The 18605-nt window shown below is 33.9% G+C and overlaps 1 long non-coding RNA gene across 1 annotated transcript; it reads left to right on the plus strand.

Annotated features, from left to right (window-relative positions):
• Positions 1 to 227: 227 nt before the first annotated feature.
• LOC129052386 (uncharacterized) lies at positions 228 to 17835 on the plus strand. The gene is made up of 4 exons (XR_008517391.2): positions 228 to 618; positions 10369 to 10469; positions 14633 to 14776; positions 17183 to 17835. It is a non-coding gene; the product is annotated as an uncharacterized LOC129052386 (long non-coding RNA).
• The last annotated feature ends 770 nt before the right edge of the window (positions 17836 to 18605 follow it).

Genomic DNA, 18605 nt, shown 5'->3' on the forward strand with positions numbered 1-18605 from the left:
GCTCAAGGTCATAGTAGGAGATCCAGGCACAGGTATCCTTTTGGAAAATACTTGAAAAGGAGGCTTTCTCAAAGCAAAAGTCTCCAGGCCAATACAAAGAAATTTGTATTGTTTTAAATCATCAACTTTGTGGTAATATTTTACAATAGCAGTAGGGTGCTAATATACCATCCATACTATTAATCTAGGGTGAAAGCAACATAAAAATAACCTCAGATATAGCTAGATCCAAAAGTTCATTTTATGTACTCTTTTTCTAGGAGGATCTTGAAGGATGTGTCTTCTAAACGGAGTATGGTTCCAAAGAAGACATGGTATCCCAGCAACCAAATATACAACACAGGAGACAGATGAATTTCTCATTCTTGCAGGCTACCATTTCTTTTGGCTTATTACAAAACAACAGGATGCTGCAGCTTTATCAAAGTCTACTTATTTGTCCACTAAAAGTTTATGGCTATACATTTCCAGCCAGAACATCTGAACACCAATATATGGAATTCTGACAAAGTTAAAACCAGGAAGAGATCCTATGAAGGCTGACATTGATTTGTACATCCTTTTTATAGAACAAGAAAAATAATAAGAACAAGAATAAGAACAGCAACAACATTTGCAGTGAGTCTGCTCTCTGTCTATCAATGAGTTATATTCTTTAACACACACATACACACACACAAAATGGGTTTGATATCATTTGGTTATTAATCACATGTATAGATAAGGAAACTGGATTTAGAAAAGTGACATAACATGCTAATGTCATTATATTATTGAAAAAAGAGATTCAATGAGAATTGATGTATTTCTATTTATAATTTAGGGCTATTGTGCCAGCTTCATACTAGAAACCATCAACTCATCATACAGGAAAAAAAATCCAGTTTTACTTAAAGAATAAGGAAAAGATAGAATTAGCCACAAAATCAAACAATATCCCCATATGCCTAGCTGAAATCTCATTCGTGTCACAATCATTTTAAAAATTTAAAATAAGACCACTCACCTGGAGGTAAAGAGCCATAGCATATATTTACTTGCCATGAAAAATGTTTTTCTTATACATAGTGTCTAGGAAGTATGGGATTTTATTTCCTTTTTCACAGCTGGAAAGGCTTAGTAACCAATTCGCTTTTTGTAGTGTAATATCGTCTGGTTTTAGGCAGTGCCAGAAAAGAAATGAAAAAACAATTGAGCAAAATATATGGTTTTAAATGAATGTAAACCATGTGCATGGGTTTCATATCAAATTCTGAAATGTTTTTTTAGTTTGAATGTGAAACTATTTAATAAGGACAACATTCCAGCTAGAGATCAATTAACTTATTTGTGATATTGCCTTTTATTTAAAAGAGTAAGCAAATATGGATTGGGTGTCTACTGTGTACTTGTTTCTATGATACCTTTCATTTACTTTATAATACTAGGACTAGTAACAATGCTATAGCATCATTTGAAGCAAGTATCTGACTTCTGTGGTAGTTGTCTTGAAGGCTTTTTTCCTAACATTTTAAGAGAAAACCGACTTAGGAAGATGTATTCCATCCAAAATATTTAAGCGAACTGACCTCTATGAGATGATGGATGCCAATAAGCTAATGGATAAATTCATTCTCTTTTCAAAGAGATAAAATCTTTTTAAAAACATTTATTACTATTTTGGTGCAATTAGAGAGGCAAAAGTCTAATTACAAGTAAAACTAAGAACATCAGAGTGTTACATAAAATAGGTTGATTATAATAAAAGTGTTCTGGAAAGTTATAAAAGAGCTGCTGCTTTTGCTTCCAAAGCTCTAAAATATTTAATAAATTAGAAAGAAAACACATTAGTTAAGTGTTAATTTCACTCAATTGTTTATCCTTAATTTCAATTTCCAGGGGGAAATTATTACTTGGTTTACACAGCAGGACTTTTTTTAACAATACAGGACTTTCAGGAAATTATTTTATAGAAGTAACGTTTGGACTACTAGTGGAAAGTGTCAGGTTGAGGATAGGAATTTACCTCCTTCCCTCCCAATATCCTGTGGAAATGAAGAAAAACTCATTTTAAGGTGTGTAAATCCAAAACATAGTTCTGGAAAGCAAGAAAGTGTGCTATTAATTCATTGCACTAATTTTGAGGACTTTCCAGAGCATAACACTGATATTGGATTAAAGGAGCAACTGAGTAGAACCAGTGTAACCCAAAACAAATGCAAGATCATTGTATTGGAGAGAGTCATCCTTCCCAACTCTACTTTAGAGAAACTAAACTCTAAGTGAACATTCACGAAGAACAGGGAATGATCCTAGGGACATTTAAAGGCAGAACCTATAGAAGGTTCTATAAAGGATTCTATAAAGTCTATAGAAGAATTTAGCCTAATGTAACTCCCCCTCCTGATTACCAGCTATACAGATGAGTGAGATATTCTTTTGTCAACTGCTTTACTGACCTCTTAACATATACCCAAGCTTTATATTACAGTTCCACAGGGCTAGGTAATGTGCTGTTTATTATTCTCTGTCATCTCTCCAACTTGATTTAAACTTTCTGCATTGTTTAAATATCATCTATCTCTTGATGACTTCCATTTTTCAAGTTTCCAACTCATAGCTAGATTTGAAGTCTGATTGCCTACTGACATGCCTACTTTGATGTTTCAGGACTTCTGTAGTGACCACTCATTGGTCAGGGTTCATTCACCCATTTTGTAGTAACAATTCATCAATCGCCCTTTAGAGAATCAATAGTTTTCCAATCTTCCCATGTTGTTCAAATTAGGTTGATTTCTTTTCTGCTCCAAGCATCAACCTATATTCCAGATTTAGTCAATCACATGAATCGGTTCTGATCAATGAGAGACAAATAAGTGGTTTTTGCAAAAGATATTAGAAAAAAAGAAAACATTACTGGGGTGGACAAGGTGAAAATAATATAAGCATGTATTTTAAAGGGCACACGCATGCACATACGTATACGAGGACACATATATAGACATAGGGCCCAGGGTAGAGGGACAAAGACAAAATTGTTACAAAACAATTTGAACCTCATCTTCTAATATCTTCCTCACATTATCACATTTTTGTCACCTTTGAGATGTTGCCATGTAGTTGGATTTTTCTTTACCAGGAATGCTCTGTGACCTTGGTCTTTGCCTGTTTCCTTCTCAAACTTCAGGTCTCAGTTTAAATATTAACTCCAGAGAGATTTTGCTCAACTATCACTCAAAATGGCACCATCAATATTCTCTGTAAAGGCTAGAAGATGTGGCTGCTATATCACTGTGTAGTGGTTTCATTCATTTGTTTATTTTTATTATCTGTCTTTTCCCTTGAAATTCAAGCTCCGAGTCAGTAGGCACCAAGTCTGTGCTGTTCCCTGTTATAGTCCTAGAAGCTGGGACTATAACTAGAAGCTAGTGGCACATAGTGTGCTCACTAATTTTTTTTTTTTTTTTTTTTTTTTTTTTGAGATGGAGTTTTGCTCTTGTTGCCCAGGCTGGAGTGCAATGGCGCCACCTCGGCTCATTGCAACCTCCACCTCCTGGGTTCAAGCGATTCTCCTGTGTCAGCCTCCCGAGTAGCTGGGATTACAAGCATGTGCCACCATGCCTCGGCTAATTTTGTATTTTTAGTAGAGCTGGGGTTTCTCCATGTTGGTCAGACTGGTCTCAAACTCCTGACCTCAGGTAATCCGTCCACCTCAGCCTTCCAAAGTGCTGGGATGGGATTACAGGCATGAGCCATCCTGCCCAGCCTCACTAAATATTTTTTAATGAATGAATGAATAAATGAATAAAAACAAAAATTGTATAACTACCAAAAATTGGAAAGTTGAAGAGAGAGTCCTGAAATTATAAGTATACTAAATTCCTCATCTTATATAAAAACAACTTAATAAATATTGCATAAAATTGGTAAATTTAAAAAGGAAGGTATAATTATATCAATGTTAGGATAGCAAATAGCAGAATAATTTATACAGAAACTTAACAGGCTTCCTTTCAAATGTAGAACTTGATTAATCATAGTGTTAGTCTGCATAGTCTGGTATTTTTTTAATATGCGTAACTAAGGGTGAAGGTAAAGGAAGGAGGCTTTTAAAATTAATTAGATATGCCTCTGCTTTATTTATTGACTTTTTCACATGTATTTACTTTTTTCACAAGTTTTACTATTCTAAATTACAACAATCTTCATATCAATTTAGTTTAATTCATAGAATAAATTCAACTCAGCACTAAAATCTGAAGTATTCCCTATATTATAAATTGATAAGCTTGTTTGTTTTACAACATAAATGAAAATTACTTAAAATATCTTACTAAAATTCTAAAAAAAAATTCATAGAAGTTGGATAATAAATCAGTGTAAAGTACAGCCATGTATTTTCTGTCACTGTTTTCAAGACACCAGCATATCTAAGGATGATCAATACTTTGGTCCTGTTCTAACGGAGAAGAAAAACAGAAAAAAGCTGACATTCATTTAGAAGGTACCTATATGTGGCCCTCTGCTATGTCCCTGTCCTTCATAAATTCACACAACAACCCTGACAGAAGATTTTGTAATGAAAGGGACATTCAGATATTGAGAAACTACTCTAGGTTTCTACAGTTAAACACATAACAAAACTAGGTTTCACTATTTTTTTCTGGCCTATTCTATTTCCCTATAACATATTGTTTTTATTACAAAAACATGAACATTTTGAAAATTTGTATTTAAAAGCATAAGATGCTTACTTTAAGGTTTATTTTCACCTTATGCTATTTCTATTTGTCATTTAAATATGTGATGTTTCTTTATACTTATGTTGCCCTAATATAAAGTATATTTTGGAGAAAATACCTTGTATATTTATGGAGGTAGGCAGGTATGTATGTGTTTATGCAATTTACTTGGAGTGAAGTTGAGCACATTCCTTAGTATTTTTTTCAGTGAAAAATGTAGGACTATCTTCAATGGCAAAAAGTGAAGAAAAACATTAATGGTTTTTGAAACACAATGTTTCAACACACATTTAAATGAAATTTACTTCGGGCAATAAGATTTCTTGATTGTGTGATATAGACAGATATTTGTGAAGATGGATTTGGCTTTGGTAAAGGGAAATTAATTTATAATATTTAAAATAGAGTTATTACAACTGATTATTACAAAATAATTTGACTTTTTACTTATGCCAACACTCAGATTCTGAAGAAAGCTCAGCAACATTGTGCAATATCAATTCTTTCCTACTCTGTGCATAAATAACATTTTTTCCATGTGCAGGAAATTTGCAAATTTCCAAATGGAGGATTTGAATATACTCATACTCCACTAACTAAAAACAGTTATATGTTTTTCATGAGCCCTATAGCAATTCTTATACTGGAAGATGCACATTGACCACTGATGGTTTGGCTCTGTGTCCCTACCCAAATCTCATCTTGAATTTTAATCACCATGTGTTGAGGGAAGGACATGTAATCCCCATGTGTGGAGGCAGGATGTTGATTAAATCACTGGGGCAGTTTCCCCCATGCTACTCTCATGATAGTGAGTGAGTTCTCAGGAGATCTGATGGTTTTATCAGTTTTTTGCATTTCCCTTGCTTACAGTTCTATCTCCAGCTGCCATATGAAGGAGGTCCCTGCTTCCCTTTGCCTTCTGCCATAATTGTGAGTTTCCTGCAGCCTCCCCAGCTATGTGGAGCTGTGAGTCAATTAAACTTCCCTCCTTTATAAATTACCTAGTCTCTGGTGTGAGAATGAACTATTAAAACCACATAATCAAAAAGTCAAATCTGAAGGTCATGTTAAAAGAGATGCCATGGATTGTTTTCCAAAAGCAAAAGAAAGGTAAAAATTAATCTGTCTGCCTTCATGTATTTGTCCTCTAAGAGTGATACGGCTTTGAGATTTCCTCAATGAAAACATCCATGTCATACTAATAAGGAAAAGTTATGTCTGAGTAAATTTAACTTATTATGTTTATTTAAATATTCAGATAACATTATATCACTAGTTAATATCATTCAAAGTTTATTGATATTTAATTTCGTATGGGATTGTCTTCAATAATTTGGAAAAACTTTTCCAAATTTGACAATCTTCAAGTCTAAAGTTAGAGGTAAAGCAAATATGTGTGTAACTACGTAAAAATTATTTGAAAGCTAGTGTGTGTGTTTGTGTGTGTGTGTGTGTGTGTATACTTGAATCATGAGGTTCTTTGACATTTATCTTTTACAAAAAAATTTGTATTATTTAGTTTTTAGTTCAGATTCTCGGATTTAAGACTTCAAAATACTTACATTGAGCATGCTAGGTAATTATCCTTTATGTTAGAGATATGGGTTAGAAGTCAGAAAAAAAAAACAGGGAGAGTAGAGGACAACATGTTTATTCAGCTTGTGTTCTCTCTTTATAAATAAGCAATTGAATACTAAGTACCTTACAAAATACTTCTATTGTTTGCATCCAGTTTTAGTCTGCTCTCACTCTGCTATTAAAAACATACCCAAGACTGGGTAATTTATAAAGGAAAGAGGTTTTATTGACTCATAGTTCCACATGGCTGGGGAGATCTCATAATCATGGTGGAAGACGAATGAGGAGCAAAGTCATGTCTTACACAGCCGCAGGCAAGAGAGCTCGCGCAGGGGAACTCCCATTTATAAAACCATCAGATCTCGTGAGACTTATTCACTGTCAGGAGAACAGTATGGGGGAGACCCCCCCAAGATTCAATTATCTCCACTTGGCCCCAACCTTGACATGTGGAGATTATTACCATTCAATGTGAGATTTGGATGGGGACACAGAGCCAAACCATATTAGACCTTCAAAGTAAATAAGCCCTAAGAAACTCATATAAAACCATTGATTAACATTAAGTACTTGTTATTGAAATAAAACACACAGCTATCCTTTTATAATTAAGTAAATATTTAATGTCCGTGTTTATGTAAAAATATACACTATGTTGTAAATTAATGTGCAGGAATTTTTTTAAATTTTTCAATTAATTTTATACCTGAAATTTCAAATCATAGCTTTAAAGCTGAAATAGGTAAATAGGTGCTGAAATTCATTATGTTGATTTATGCTGAGTACATGTCCCAGTTACCAACTATCGCATGACAAATAAAAGCAAACTTAGTGGTGTAAAGAATGACTACTTTATTGTGTACCCAGATTATGTAGGTCAAGAATTCAGTGTGCCAGCAAGAATGGCTTATTTCTGATTCATGGTATCTGGAGACTTAACAGGGAAGATTTCAATGGCTAGGAGTAACTGCAACCTAGAATCATCTGGATACTTTTTCATATACATGTCTGACAAAACCAGATTGGGAGGATTCAAAGACCAGGCTCACCTGGGGCTGTCAACTGAGGATCTACCCTGGCTTCTGTCACAAATTCCACGTGATGTGAACCTCCTTGAAGCATGTCACACTACAATAGTTGGTCTTTCTATATGGAAGCTTAAGGCTCTACTGTGATCAGAATGTTTGTGCCCCCTCATAATTCATATGCTGAAATTCTCACCTTCAAGGTGATGGTTAGGATGTGGGCCTTTGGGAGGTTGATTAGGTCATGAAAGAGGGGCCCTCATAAATGGGATTTGTGCCTCTTTTCCCCTTCCCCCATGTAAGGATATAGCAACAGGACATCATCTATGAATAAAGAAACAGGCCCTCAATAGACAAAATCTGTTGGCATCTTGATTTTGGACTTTCCAGCCTCTATAATCGTGAGGAATACATTTCTGTTGTTTATAAGCTGCCCAGTTTATGTTATTTTGTTATAGAAGCCTGAATGGACTAAGACAGGCTTCTGAATGAAATGTTTCAATGAATACAGTAGAAGTTTCATGGCATTTTATGACATAGCTTAGGAAGTCAAATAGTATCTTCTGCTATATTTTATTGGTTGTGACAGTCAATTCAAGGGAGAAGGATACATCCCTACCTCTTGCTGGAAGATTATCAAAGAATTTGTGACCATGTTTTAAAATCACCAGAGTAGGCCTTCTATTCACAAATGATTTGCATTTCTTCCACATGCAAAATTCACTTCTTTCCAAGACCCTCCCACCTAAAGTCTCATTTTATTCCAGTATCATCAGGTTCAGACTCAAGGTTCAAAATCTCAATCTCAATCAAGTCCAGGTGTCCATAACACTTCCCAGGTATAATTGCTCTTGATACACCAAAAAAACAAGGTATCTTCCTCTCCTCACACCCAGCATGCAATGGTGAGAGAATCAAGGACAATGTAAAAGAAAAGACCTATCAGAATAATTGCATTTAATGTAAAGTTATTCAGTTATTTCTGCTATATGCAAATTCCAATGATTGTATTTTAATGTGACCAATTTTGAAATGTAATTTTAAGTATTTCATACTTACAAATATCTACTCATCATCAGCATTGGCACATTATCAATAAGATGTCATTATTTCAAAGTGGAAAAGGAAGATGTTTTAAAACTGTATTCAGTTTCCCAGAAACAAGAAGATGAAGACAAAAGCTAGATGATCAAACAGTTTTAAAAATATTGCCAATAGCTTAACAATATAAGACACGTGTGCAAGGGAAAACTTGCTGAAGCTTGAATTGTGTCTTCTGGGAAATAAAAGGGGCAATGACTAATTGCCACAGGATATTGGCAATTGCAGATGCCAGATTGTTTCACAAAAATAGGAAAAAAATAAAACTACCAATCTCAGATACTTTACCTCACAAACAAAGAGCCAATTCCTTTGATCTTAAATATTATAATAATCAAAATGTATCCCAAGGTAAAGAAAATAATACTATGCAGTGATCATGGAAGGATAAAAATATTAGTAGGTATATGCTACAACACAAAACCTTTGGTAGAAAACATTCTAATCTGGAAATCAATGACACAATGGCAAAATATTGCAATTCTGAGCAGGAAATAAAGAAATGCTTTTTATTGTTCTTTAGTTCCAGAAATAATAACAATAGAAATAGGGTGATTATGTGGATTAAGTCAATCAAGATTTTTTTCTAGTCATATTGTATAAGTACTTGAACTATACAGAAATTAAAATACAAGGAAGACAAAACTTCATGGCCTGGAGCCTGTGAGAATTCTCTATTGTCTCAAGTCCGGTGTTTGAATTAAACAAATCCCATCTGTTCCAGTTCTACTATCTTGAAGTCAATAAATTTTTATTCTAAAATTTAAAGTTACAATATCAGACTCCATTTGATAATACCAGTATGTTTAAACTCTGGCCCATTTCCAACATTTTACATTACTCCATTGCTGTACTTACAACATCTGACTTGAGTACAACTATCTGATTTGGCTTGGTGTATATTTCACTGGTGTACTCACCTGCTCCCTTGATGATTCTAATAACACGATCTCCAAAGAATGGAAAGGAATTCCTGGAAAAAACAGTGTGCTCCTAAAAATTAAGTAGAATTTTCTTCTGGGGATTGCCTTGGCAAAAGGAGGTAAGAGAGGGGATTCCCTGACAGTGTACAGGAATTTCCACTGCATTTCCTCAGTAGTGCAGGGAAATCAGAAACTTCTAACAGTCATTCAAGAGTAGAAATAATTAAGGGGAATATAATAATTTACCAATTTTAAAAAGAGACATATTATATAGTTCATAGGACCTAGCAGTAATCAAGTTAAAAAATCACTACATAAATAACTTGAATATATCTACTTATATGTTATCTATCTATCTATCTATCTATCTATCTATCTATCTATCTATGTAAACTTTATAATACCAGAGAACAGAAACTGATTTGTTTTTTGTTAGTTGGTTTTCCCCCCGGAAACGTTAATGGCATTGGGATGTACTATGGTTTAGGTAATTAAGATGTTTCTGAAAAACAATTACTTAAATGAAATTGCAGTAAATTATTTATTAAAGAGAAATTTAAAACAAGTTGTATTCTATAAGTAAATAATTCAGGTCTCATATGATGGTTTTAAATCAATATTTGGTTTTGTGTCTTAGGTTTTCTGGTAGTAAAACAATTTGATTAGATAGACGATAGACAGATAGTTGTCATTAAACAACACAGTATTTCAAATAAAATTCCCCACCATGAATATTAGCAGATTTTACCATATTATAAATTTTTCAAACATAATTATATGAACGTTAAAACTAAAGATTATAAAGTGACAAGTATTGTAGTTCATGAAATTCTTTCCAGAACATGCCTGACTAGACAATGAGCACACACACTAAATATTCATTGTTGTAACTTAAGATGATAGCTTGTACACAAAAACACTGAAGAGTGTTGAGACAATTTTGAAAATACCTAAATAAGCAATATTTACATATTATGGCTCAAGGAATAGATATTAACAAAAATTATCCTCTCTCAGGCCACTGTCTAGACCACAGGAAACCTGGTCAACAACATATGGGATGTCACCAGATTCAGACTCAGAAGTTTCCATAATGCTGTGGCCAACAGCTAGACACAGTGAGTCATGGCTGCCCCAGTAACCAAACTCTCATCACACACAGGCTGTTTAGATAGTAATGGAACTAACATGAAATAAAATCAGGCCAAATAACATCTTAAGGTTCTAAAGAAATATTTTAGATTCAGCAGATCTTCTAAATTCAGCAGTATCCAGAAAGTTTTGCCAGAGCAAGAGAAGTATAATAAATTAGAAACAAGTTACTTTCCACAACTCAGGTTGCTTTGAAAAAGAAATTATTAGAAGAAAAGGATTTAATCTAGACAGTTACAGGTAGTCACATCCATGTCAATATTTATATCTCTGTCTATATAGTAAGCTTGATATCTGTGTACATCAGCGAATAATAGTACCTACCTCAAATGAAATTAAATAAAAAATAAATGAGATACCACAATTGAAGTTGATTAGCATGTTAGTTGTGTAAACAGTCACATGTAAGCACAAGTGTATACACACTACTTTTATTGGGTCCTTATATTTCTTGGAAAAAAATTACATTTGTATTTACCAGAGAAGCAGAGTTATAAAACATAGCAATATGCTATTCCACATACAACAATAAGCATGTCTTGGAAGGCAAGCTAGATAAAAAATTGACGTATAAGATGGAGTTTAGAAATCAACTGTAATTATATCTCTGGAAAATTCGTGCACTTTAGGGAAATCTAGCTCCTGCCAGCTTTATTTGTATGCTTTGATTTATCTTAAAGTAACGTCATGCTTCATGCCAGTGACTGATTCCACACATAACATTCTACAAGTCACAGGAGTCCATTCAGGAAGGAAAGATATGTGACTCACTCACTATCATGAGAACTCATTCACTATCATGAGAACAGCAAGAGGGAATAATCACCATAATCAGCACCTCCCACCAGACCCCTCCTCCAATTCCACGTGGAGGAAGAATTTGGGCAGGGACATAAATCCAAACCATATCAACCTTGCTTTTACATAATCTACGTTTGTCACCCAGATTTTCAGTAAAACTTTCCCTCATTCATCACCAATGTGTTCAAGGCACTTCAGGGAGAAAAATATTTCAATATATTATTTAGAAAGGGAAGAATAAGTTCAAAATACATGAACCTGATATGGATACTGGTCAGGAGAAAACAAACCCACTGGACAAACTTGGAAAGACAGGGGAAGTTTTTTGCACATGAGTGGGGACAATGTTTCATGACTTGGATGAGTTGAGTTGGATGATGTTTCATGAGTTGGATGAGTAGGGAATAAATACAGCAGATCTAAGGAAACGGGAACACACTGCACATACAGTGTATGTGTAATTATGAACATACAGCAGCTGTAAAATGTAGTCTATCCAGTTGGAAATAAGATTATTTAATGTAAATATTCTCTAAAAGGCACATTACTTACCTGAAGTTTTTCTGATTTGAACATGTATGTTCTTAGTTGCAAGTATTGGTTGAGTCACATAGTTCATGTATATGTGTATATAAGGGGCTTGAAATGAGGATATAATAAACATAAGAAATGTATATAAATACTCTTCTCTATATGATAAAACTAAACATATCCCAATATACAATTCTTATGTACATCTAATATGGAAACAGTACAATGATAATGTAATATAGTCCACTCACTACTCACCAAAGAGATGGTGAGAATCCTAATCTAGAAGAACCAATAGAAAAATAAATTAATAGTGCGTTATACTCATCTTCTCTTTTTGGTATTATGTCCTCTGCTAATTCTTATACTTTATAGCATTATCATTACATGTAATCTACAAATTTTATAGTTTTTACTATAACTATAACTTACAGTTTGATTTTAGAGTTGAAAGGCACATAAATCATTTTAAGTAGAGTATTTACACAGATTTTATTTCTCTCTACTATGAAGTGCAAAATGCCAATAGCATACTTTCCTGACTAACCTGGGGTAGCTTTTCTTTTATTCTTTGTCCCTGGAAATCACTCAGACACTGGTGTTCCATGAAGCACCTAGTTAGGGAGTGTACCTAGTTAGTGACTGTTCTCACGCTGCTAATAAAGACATAATTGAGAATGGGAAATTTATAAAGAAAAAAGAGGTTTGATGGGATCACAGTTTCACATGGCTGAGGTGGCCTCAATCATGGCAGAAAATGAAGGAGGAGCAAAGGCACATCTTACATGGTGGCAGGCAAGAGAGTATGTGCAAGGGAACTTCCCTTTATAAAATCATCAGATCTCAAGAGACTTAATCACCATCATGAGAACAACATGGGAAAAACCTCCCCATGATTCAATTACCTCCTACTGGGTCCTTCCTACAACATGCGGGGATTATGAGAGCTACAATTCAAGATGAGATTTGGGTGGGGACACAGCCAAGTCAAACCATATCTGGAAGTATATTTAATTTTGCCTCATCTGACTAAAGTTTTTCCTTTTTCTGTTATCCAAGCTGGATGTGTATTTCCTTTTCTCATTGTTCTATTACACTGATGAACAACATTGTGAAATAACAGTAATTGACTAGTACTAGTTTAAGAATGCTGTTGTTTTCTTATGATACATTCAGTATCTTGTAGTCTGCACAAATGCTGTAATTAAATTTTATTTTTTCCTCCTCCCTCTAAAAAAACTGAGATAAAAATAGAGGTGCCTCTATGTTCCAAGGTAAATTTCTTGCAAAAAAATGACAATCCATCTCTAACCTTTCTATGGCATTTTATTTTTAAAAAATGGTTGATGAACTAATACCAGAAGATACTGAATAAATATATATAAATGAATGGAAGAAAATTAATATTGTAGTGAACCATAGGGTGATGATGCATGTTCCCCACTACTGTGACTGACTTAATGATGGTTTCTTTTTTATTGAATAATTTTCAGTGTAACTAACAGATCTGTAAATTATAAACTTCACTTAATTAATTTCTGTAGTTTCGTCACAAGACATTTAGCTCTGGAATTTTATTGAACTCTACATTACTAAAAATATATTTGCAAAAGTAAGCTATGAAAAATATCTGGATGATTTCATTTCATTGAAGTTTGGTAGAAAATGAAATCAAACTTCTTGTGTATCTTAGAACGATGTACTAAGTTGACCAATATATGTTGCATTAAACAGAAGTACTGGAACAAACAAATTAACAGACAAATATGTTTACAAAGCCCATATTTAGAGTCTTATTTTATTAAATCCAGATCCTTCTAGAGGATCATTGAAAGCATCTGTAATTATTTCAAATAACATTATCTCTTAGCCTTGCAAAAAATATGGTAGCTTTTTTTTTTTTTTTTTTTTTTTTTTTTTTTTTTTTTTTTTTTTTTCTGAGACAGAGTCTTGCTCTGTTGCTTAGGCTGGAATGCAGTGGCATGATGTCAACTCACTGTAACCTCTGCCTTCCAGGTTCAAGCGATTCTTCTGCCTCAGCCTCCCAAATAGCTGGGATTACAGGCACCTGCCATCATGGTCAGCTAATTTTTGTATTTTTAGTAGAGATGGGATTTTGCCATGTTGGTCATGCTAGTCTCAAACTCCTGACCTCAGGTGATCCGCCTGCCTTGGCCTACCAAAGTGCTGGGATTCAGGTGCAAGCCACCACGCCCAGCCACAGTAGCACGTCTTATCTGCAATTTAACTTTCTGTCCTTTCAGTTATCCAGGATCAACTACACTTCAAAAACATTAAATAGAAAATTCCAGAAATAATTAATAAGTTTTAAATTATATGTTGTTCTGAGTACCATGATGAAATTGCGTGCTATCCCTCTCCATCTTGCTCTGGACGCGAGTCATCCCTGTGCTCAGCAGATCCATGCTGCAGACACTCCCAGCCTGTCACTAAGTAGCCTCTTTCAGTTATCAGGTTGACTGTTGCAGTATCACAACCTTATGTTCAAGTCACCCTTATTTTATGTAACAATAGCTCCAAAGGTCAAGAGTAGTGACACTGCATATTGTTGTAATTGTTATATTTTATTATTATTGTTGTTACTCTCTTACTGTGCTTAATTTACAAATAAACTTTATATTAGGCATGTATGTATAGAAGAAAAAATAGTGTATATAGGATTTGGTAATTTTGGTGATTTCAATCATCCACCAGGGGTCTTGGAATACATACCGCTAAGACAATTGAGGACTCCTGTAACAAAATTTATTTTCTATTTACATCCATCCTGTTCTAGGCGACAGGTGGAAATGGAGAGTGGCAAAGAAGAACATACTCTACATTTGAAGGAGTCTTGTTCACAACTCTATCCAGGCTACCAGCACACTTCCCAGGAACTCTTGTTTTTAAACAAGTAAAAAAAATGGAGGCAGTCTTGGAGGTGAGTGATGGGAGAGACACACCATGGATACATAGCTGGTGGTCTTCTCTACCGATTTTTGCTGAGATTCTCTATGTTCATGGAGTTGGAAGTACCATCTTCATTTAAAATACCTACATTAACCAGCCACATTCCCTCTGAACTAGGGTTTAAACTTAGAAAAATATGACGACAAGTAGGACTGCACCGCAAGCAAGAAAAATAAAATATGATTTCTAACTTTTCCATTCCTTCGTGTTGGAAATAAAAAAATAATAAATCATTGTTATTGATGCCAGATTTTGTGTAAAGAGGTAATGTTTATGTGAATCAAAATAGATTTATAAACCTTTCAACACTGCAGCTTGGCCTTAGAACCTTTCCTGAGATACCTCCTTTTTGTCGTGAAAGCAGATGGCACACATATATGCAAATTAAAAATAGACTTTGGTTATAAAACAAAAAAATAAGATTCAACAAGCTCAACTTAAATTATTAGCTCACCACAGGTGAGTCCAATAGTAGCTATCATTAAATTCAGACCAGCCCACCATTGTAAGAAAGACAGTAATAGTTATGCAGTATCTGCAAGGCATTTTGAATCCATTACATAAAAATGTGTGCTTGGAATACTATGCTATAGTAAGCATTATGAGAGTATGCCCACTTTTACCCTGAGGAGTGTAATTAAGTGCAATGCTCAAATGAATGGTTTGCAGTGACATGTATTATCCTCGTAAGCTGGCTCAAAAGAAGCTCTGAGTCTGTGCTATAGCTTTCACTTCTACCTATCTTTAACATGTATTATGCTCCCTTAAGCCTCTGGGAATGATTCAACGAAAATGTGTTGCTTGCTTCAGTTCACATTATCTTACGGCAGCCACAAACCTTAGACTATTTTTACACAGATTCTCGGTTTTCCTAGTTGAAATATAAGACCATTAAAATGAGAAGAAACAACTAATTGAACACTGCAGATCATTTTATGTGTTTGAAGCTTCCTCAATGTGACTTCTGCACAGTTACTACTTTAAGGAGTAAGCTGAGAACATGAAATTGCATGTCTTCAAACAGTCTAATGACATCTATAATTCCATAATAGTTTGGCCAAAATCACTGCCGGATGTATAGCACAAAATTAATCTCATACAATGAGGGTATGTTGACATTTTCAGGTCGACCTGGGCTAATGAACTTCTTGCATTATTCGATGTGGAGTTTCCAATTGAATATGACAAATTTGGAGATGAAAATTGTTACTGAAACATCAAAGATATTCCTTTATAAAAGTGAACTCATATCAGACCTACTCAGAAACCCAGTTAATTTATAAGAATGTATAAATCCTACATAGGCGTTAAATGGAGACTAGGAAGGGTGGAGTGAGAGGAGAGCAAATGATGAGAAATTACCTAAGGGGTACAATGTATGTTATTCAGGTAATGGATGCATTAAAGCCCTGATTTTACCACTACGCAATAATCCATAAATTAAAATTATACTTATACCTCATAAATTTATACAAAAAACAATGTTATAGGCCACAAGCAACGTCAGTGAAATAAATAACAATTTTAAATCCCAAGTTTTTTCAGCATTTCAACTAATATTTATGGAGTTTGCAAATATTGTAATATATTTGTTTAGAAGTTTAGATTAATTTATACAAAAAATATCTTCTATGATAACATTTACTCTCTGAAGATTATGAGCTTAGGAAAGTAAAATATGGATAAGAACAATCATGTGATAAAAATCTGGACTATTAAAAAAATAAGAAAAAAATACAGTACCAAATCTATTTTTCTGGTACAAATAAGTTGATTATAATTTACTTCCAATACAGTAAAATAGTAATATAAGGGAAAGACGCTTTACTTTTGAAATTCAGGCATCTTTATTTAAAGTTAATTAAAATTTCTCATATGCTTCCAGAATGTATTATATTTACAAGTAACCTTGTGCCCAAACATCTAGTTATATATTGCTACTGTTTCACTATTTTTTTTCCTCGGGTTTTATTAAAATGACTGTTTTTATCGTTTTTCATAAATACGTGTAATCCTTTCCTGCTAGAGCATTATAGTGTTCATGCAGTTGAACTCAAATGGCAAGCTAGCTTTACACAATAAAGTGTGAATGGCAATGACAAGCTCGCCTTATTCCTGTGAATTGACACCTGCCATTGTTCCAGAGAGAGTACTCTGTGTTCTTGAGTGGAGATGATGAAGATCAGAACTATACCTGAGTTGTGATGAACACGGAAAGTGATTTGGAGAGTTGCACTTTTCTTGGTATGAGCCAGTTACTTGGACATCATGGGCAAATGATTTATCTGTTCATTTTCTGTCATATCCAACCCCAGCTGTTGTTTTCCAGATATTTCTCAAATTTTCTTGTCCCACTGATGTTATATTTTTTTTCCAGAAACCTGAGCCTGAGAACTTGCTTATGGATTGTCTGTAATGCCAGGAAATGGAATAGAGGACTGGGAAGAGTGAGAGAAGGAAACGAAGCCAGGAGGAGAGTATGTTACGAGCTGTGAATAATTTGGACTTGATTCCACTGAGCTCCTTTGAAGCATCTGAGAATTTGACTGCAGAGTTGTGAACCTGAAAATCACAGAAAAGAGAATATTTATCTATTGAACCTTGTCTTCATCTTGCATTGGTCAAGAGTTTTCCTATGGGATATTAAGACACTTGCACTTTCAAGTTTGCAGAAGTATGGGAACCAAAGCATCCAAAAAGCCCTGAGGCAGGAAGCAAGCTGAGACAAGGTGTTGGTGATGATGGTACACCTGGATGAAGCTAACTTTAGCAGCAATAGTGCTAAATGAATTTTTCATTTAATCTAAGTTGCCACATTCATCAGCATAAAATTGTTAATGATAATCTTTTAGAACTTGGAGGGTGGTAGGAGAGAGAGGAGCAGAAAAAAATAACTATTGGGGTACGAGCCTTAATATCTGGGTTTTGACATAATCTGTACAACAAACCTCCATGAAACAAGTTTACCTATATAACAAACCTTCACATGTACCCCCAAATCTAAAATAAAAGTTGAAACAACAAAACAAACTAGGAATTTCTATTTCTTGTTTTGCATGCCTGATATTGGCAATGTGTCTTCTCATCATATTTTTCGTGATCAAGTTTGCAAGAGATAGTTTTGTCAACCTTTTCATATAATTCACTTTTTACTTTGTTAATTTCTGAAATTATGTTTCCATTTCTTTTTTATGTATTCTTTTAGTATTCTTTCCTATGCCTTTTGGTTTGATTTCTTCTGTTTTCCTAAGCTGTTAATGGGGAAGATTCAATTATTTGTTTTCAGCAATTCTACTTCTTTAGTATTATAAGAGTGTTTACATATAAAATAAGTTGATGTATTAAATAATATTTAATATTTAAATTATGTATATATACAAAAGAATTATAGAGCTATTAATTCATCTAAATGCTTTATTAGCTGTATCTCACAAATTTTATGTCATGTTTCTATTAATATTCATTTTGAATTCCCCTCATGATTTCTTTTTTGATAAATGTGTTAATTAAAAGGGTGTTGTTTAATGTTCAAATATGTGAGACTTTTCTGGTTGTATTGTTTTATTTATTTTTGATTCAATCCCATCATGTTTAAATATTATTAGTATCAGTAAAATACTCTGTATAATTTCAATGTCTTAAAATTTATTGAAACTTTATGTGTCTTTATAGAGTCTACCCTGGTAAATCCGTTACTTGCACCTTGGAATAATATACACTCTGCCCCTGTTGACTGAGGTACTCTATAAACATCAATGAAATCAAAATAGTTGATGATATTTAATGTATCATTTAGACCT

The sequence above is a fragment of the Pongo abelii genome, chromosome 22 (genome assembly GCF_028885655.2).
Source record: "Pongo abelii isolate AG06213 chromosome 22, NHGRI_mPonAbe1-v2.0_pri, whole genome shotgun sequence".
Lineage (NCBI taxonomy): Eukaryota > Metazoa > Chordata > Mammalia > Primates > Hominidae > Pongo > Pongo abelii.